We start from the raw sequence: 5,743 nt of genomic DNA on the forward strand, positions 1-5,743 counted from the left end.
TCTGGTGATCACAAACACAAATTTCTGATTCTTTACATTCAGCCCTACCCCAATCTAGGCCATACTGGAATATTTCAACATCCCCTAGCTCTATCCCCAGGCCAGACTCTGTGGATGAGGGGCAAGGGCGAGGTCCAAAAAGGTGACCTGATCTGTCTTCTGATCACTCTGTTGTAAACTGGCACCGGAAGACTTCCTGGGGTGGAGCAGGGGAAGGTGGTGCACAGGATTTATAATTTCCCTTTCCTTAACCCTCTGGGGCTTCCCTGATGGCTCAGATGGTAAAGAATCTGCAACGCAGAACACTCGGGTTCAAGTCATGGTTTAGGAAGGTCCCCTTGAGAAGGAAATAGCAACCCACTCCAGTATTCTTGCCTGGGAAATCCCATGGACAGAGGAGCCTGGTGGGCTAGAGTCCTTGGACTCACAGAGTTGGACACAACTAAATGACTTACACTTCACTTGACTTCACTAGCCCTCTACCCAAATAGTGTCTGCCTTGAGTTAAGTCCAGTCATGAAGCGAATATAAAAATGACAGCTTTACCTTTCTCAGCTATTCAGGATACCTAATAATGGACTGGCTGGAAAGATAATAGGTTCCTTTCCCTCAGAGATATTTGAACAGGTTGGCTCCAGGGAGGATTCTCGTAGGCAGTAGGGAATTGGAGTCTAACAAATAAGGACTCTACTGCCTGTCCAACTACTTCTAACCTCTGAACCTCTGTTTTCTCAGCTGTAACATAAGGATCACAGTGATACCTCTTTATAGGGTTCTGGAGAAAAATAAACAGGATCATGGTGGCACCCTGCACAATGCCCAGCACTACTACGTGCTCAGTAAAAGTTGGCCACAATCACGGTTAGCACAGTCACCTACCAGGGCTTCAGGTTTGTGTTTCCAGTGGTGAGGCAGTCATTTATTTCTGGGTATAACCTCTAACTTGGAACATTACTCAAGTAAAAGTCCTACAGGAAAAGAACTGATCATTAATATAATATTGAATATTACTCTTCAAAAACTATCCAGCTACAGGAGTCAAACTTCTCTTTCTGCAAGAGAAATAAATTCAGAGAGAGGAAGTTCAGTTTAGTTCAATCGCTCAGTCGTGTTCAACTCTTTGTGACCCCGTGGACTGCAGCTCGCCAGGTTTCCATGTCCATCTCCAACTCCCAGAGCTTGCTCAAACTCACGTCCATCGAATCGGTGATGCCATCCAACCATCTCATCCTCTGTTGTGCCCTTCCTCAGCCTTCGATCTTTCCCCACATCAGGGTCTTTTCCAATGAGTCAGTTCTCCGTATCAGGTGGTCAAAGTACTGGAGTTTCAGCTTCAGCATCAGTTCTTCCAACGAATATTCAGGACTGATTTCCTTTAGGATTGACTGGTTGGATCTCCTTGCAGTCCAAGGGACTCTCAAGAGACAGAAGGAGACAGGCCTAAGTCCGCACATGAAGTTAGAGACAGATTTGGAACCAAGTCTTATGTCCCTTGACCCTGCATGCTCAGTGACATTCTTTTTATGCTTCACTTTCTGTTAACAAGCAAAGTTCAGATCCTCAGCATTCCCATCATCATTCGCTGGACATCTATCACTCAAGAGATTCACAATAGTATATCTAGATCTACATAGATTAGATCTAGATGTTCATTCAATCCTACAGCAAGGCCATGAGGCCAATCTTCTTATTAATTTCCATTTTTATAGGATCCGGGAAGTGAGGCAAAGAGAACTTATATTACTTATTCAATCCTCACAGCCAGCAAGTAGTAAAGCCAAGATCTGAGCCAGGGCAGTTGGGCTTCTAAACATGTACTTAATTACACCACCATACTTACCCTCCCATGGTAAAAAAAAAAAAGTGTAGTGTCTGCATCAGAGAAGCACAGTTCCTGGAGGAGAGACACAGCCTACAAGGGTGTGCCGTCACATGCTACAGGCACCTGGAGAACAGAAGAGGGAGGGTTTGTTCTACAAGGGGAGGAGGGAGAGAATTAGGAAAGCTGCCTGGAGGAGGTAACCTTTATCCACTTTTCAGAGCTCTCCCATTTTCCTTTAATTCGGTGAGCCTAGGGGAAGAAAAGGCATTCCCTAGTAGACACAGGCATCTCTGCTGAGGCTGGCAGGTGTGGAGTATCTGGAGCTGGTGTGTGCTGAAGGCAAGTTACTTAATTTCCAGGAGCCTCAACTTCCCCATCTGTATAATGGGGATAATAAGGCCTGCCTTGTGAAGCTGCTTGAATATTAAATGAGGCCATGTGCATATACTTTCTGACCCAGTGTTACTCTTCTTTATTTACCTCTCATAAAACTATTGATATTTCCCTCAGGAAAAAATTTTAATTGAGCCTATTTTTTTTTTTTACTTATAGTAGCATTAGTAATCCTGACTGTCATTATTAGTCATTCGTAATAACAATATAATTAATAACAATGTTAATTGACAATGAGGGCACTAAATACTTAATATGTATAATCTCTATTTATCTAATCTACTTCTCTGAACATATCTTAGAGATAGGTATCATTATCCCCATTTTACAGATGAGGACAGCGAGCCTCAGAGAGATGAAGAAATCTACACAAAGGTCACTTGGCTAGAAAGTGGCAGAACTGGTACCCAGACCCTCGTCTGTCTGTCCAGAAAAATGTCCGACAGACAATGCCCCGGGTTGGGAGTTCATATTGGTCTTGGCAATATCCCTCGGCCTCTCTCTCAGAAAGAAAACAAACATTCTAAGCGTTTTACTAATGCGTCGTCGGAACACGAACGCCCTAGAGAGTGAGGGGAGAAGCAAGCTGTAGCAGGAAGATCGGTCCATATTTGGAGGGTGGGGCTGGGGCCTGGGCCTCGTCGGCCCGCCTGGAAGTCCTGGCCAGAGCCGGACTGGACTGGAACCTTGAGCCGCCTTCAGGTGGCTCTGGGCAGCCCGCGGGGACTGTCACCCGCCAGGGACGCCGCACGCTGGTAACCCAGCTGGTTCCCGTGTGGGTGGCTCCCAGGCAGCAGGGAGTTAATCTGCTATCTGATGGGAAAGCTTCCAGAATCCTCCTCCCAGTCCGTGTTTGCTCAGGGCCGGGCTCTTCAGAAACTGAAACCAGCAGGACGCCAGGCCCCGCCAGCCCCAGTGGGATCCTGCCCGAGTTTACCTTCTATGGGGAGGCCCGGGAGGGCTGGGCGGAGCGGAGTGTGCAGCCGGGGCAGGGCAGGCGACGTGGCGTCCCGGCTCCCTCCCCGCCTCCCGGGAGTCGCCGCTGCCCCCGCCCGGGGACCTGCTCTCGGCCCCAGGGAAGCACGTGGGCCCGCCCCCGCCCCGGGGGTGGCTGGAATCCGGCCCCGCCCCTCACCACCTCTGAGGCGCTGAATACACCACTAAACCTCCGGAGTTTCGAGTTTCAGTCTCTTTCACTGTAAAATGGGAATAAATAATGCTTAGCTTCTGAAATCGGTCACATCTATCCAGAGCTTCTGATCCAAAAGAAATGCTCCATATATGGTTACTGTATTGGTGTCTTTGCTTTTAGTGTTGCTGTTCTCAGAATGGGCTGGGCAGCCTGCCTTGTGAGGCGGTGAACTCCCATCACTCAAGAGTGTCAAGCACAAGCTGAATGAGACGGGGGCGGGGGGCGGAGGAGAAAAAAAATTAGAACAAGAAGGGACCCGTTCTTGCCATGTTCAGATACTGACCTGGTCATCTCAGAATCACCTAAGAAGCTCACACCATCTCAGATCCACTGAATCAAAACCCCTGATGGCAAGCTTTTTGGAAGTACTGACTTCAGCTGCTTCCTTTTGTAAACCACTGATGCAGGCCAATAATCCCTACGGTTGTTTCTCTTCCAAAGACCCTTATGTTATCCCCTCCTACCCCCTCCATTGTACAGAGGAAAGGATTTTATTGACCAAACTATATTTGTTAACTCATAATTAACTTATTTACTCTCTCTATAAATTATTAACTAAAGACCCAGAGTTCATTCAACAAGTAATCATTCATTTAACAAATATTTACTGAGTAACCATTATGTGAGAGGCACTGTGTGGGGTACTGGAGCGTGGTATGGGAGCTCTGTCCTCAGGGACTCTCCCGTCTGGTGAGGGATGCAGAAAGGGAATAAGGATTCGAATACTGACCCTGAAGCCCAAAGAATGTGGCTGAGCATAAGATACCCAATATTCCTACAGCAAGCAGATAGAGTTCCAGTCTAAAACAAAGTTGATTTACTATTCCTTTCTATGGCCTCATTATAGAGAAAGTTGGATGTCCCTCTCCAACATGCAAACACACATACACACACACAGACACAGACATATGTACACACACCATGACACCGTGGCATTATTACTTTTATGGATTCCATGAGGTCCAAGGCCCTTAGTCCAAGAACATCTAAGGCCTTGTGAAGAAAGGGAGACCCTTTGGACCCAATTCCTGTTTCTGTGGCTAGTCACCTTACCTGCATGCACCCCCCAAACACTCAGAGCGGAGTGGCTGAGAGTGTGTGATCTGAAACCAGGCTGCTTGGATTAGGATTGAATTCCAGCTTGATTCCTTACTAGCTGTGAGATCATGGGCAAGTTACCTGTGATCCTAGGCAGGTAGGCAAGGCCTCTGTGGGCCTGGGCCTCTTCTGTCAAGTGGTCTGAATAATAGAAACTGCTGCACAGAATTGCTGAGTAGGGTTGGGGTTAGGGCACAAAAGCAGGTGGTCGGCACCTACTTCTGAGCTGTTCTGACACTGCACCATGTATTCCCTTTGATGCTTTCTCTGCCTGGACTGTCCCTCCCTTTCTCCACCTAGGGAGCGCATAGTTATCGGTTCAATGTCCCCTCCTTTTTAAAGCCTTCCTTGCTTTTACATCACCAAGCAGTTTGCTGCTTTTTCCTCCAAGTTCCTGTAGCTCTTTTTATATACCTCTTATAGCACCTCTCATCCCACAGTCTTGTTTCTTATTATGGTTTAGGTGCTTTCTTTCCTCGTTGCATTATGAATTCTTGAAGAGCTGGGGAAATATTTTTTACATTTTTTCATGTCTATGGACCAGACAATCTCTGGGACAGAATAAGCACTTCCCATTAAGTCTGTTCAATTAGTGAATGGAAAGGTGATGGATGGATGGATGGATGGATGGATGGATGGATGGATGGATGGATGGATGGATGGATGGATGGATGGATGAAGTGACTTGCCCTGGACCACAGAGTTCAAATGGGTGTGAATTTAGTTTATTTTGGGAAAATTACTTTTCTGAGCTTCTAGTTTCTCATCTGAAAGACAGGTCTGATAATAACAGTCAATAATAATGTCTTGGGGTTGGGAAGGTTAAACATGGGACACATAGGACAGTTTTCAAGAGTTTAAGCTCTAGAATTGGTTTGCTTTTGAGTCCCAGCTCCATCACTTTTGAGCCATGTGATTTTTGACAAGTTCTTAAACATGCTGTGCCTCGAGAAGATATATCTCAAACCTATACACACACACACACACACACACACACACAGAGACACACACACACATTAATGGGCTGTTTAGAGAATTGAAAGAGCTGTACTTTATAAAGGTGCCCAGCACATGATAGGTATTCAGTAAGTAAATACTGGTTCCTTTCCCCGACCTTCTCCAAACCTGTAGGCCCTGGACTCTGAAAGCTTGAAACAGCTGTTCACATGCCGAAGTTTGCTCCCAGTGACTAATGTCCCTTAAGCCAAGGTTAGAAAGCCGACTCCAGAACTAAGCTT

At 46.4% G+C, this 5,743-nt stretch overlaps 1 long non-coding RNA gene across 2 annotated transcripts; it reads right to left on the reverse strand.

Moving 5' to 3' along the window:
* Positions 1–1,308: 1,308 nt before the first annotated feature.
* LOC122677280 lies at positions 1,309–3,285 on the reverse strand. Of its 2 annotated transcripts, none has more exons than XR_006335744.1 (3): positions 3,153–3,285; positions 1,841–1,945; positions 1,309–1,535 (listed from the first exon to the last, which is right to left on the reverse strand). It is a non-coding gene; the product is annotated as an uncharacterized LOC122677280 (long non-coding RNA). The 2 variants fall into 2 exon arrangements; XR_006335745.1 differs by having other exon boundaries at positions 1,366–1,416.
* Between the last annotated feature and the right edge of the window lie 2,458 nt (positions 3,286–5,743).

Source organism: Cervus elaphus, chromosome 20, assembly GCF_910594005.1.
Source record: "Cervus elaphus chromosome 20, mCerEla1.1, whole genome shotgun sequence".
Lineage (NCBI taxonomy): Eukaryota > Metazoa > Chordata > Mammalia > Artiodactyla > Cervidae > Cervus > Cervus elaphus.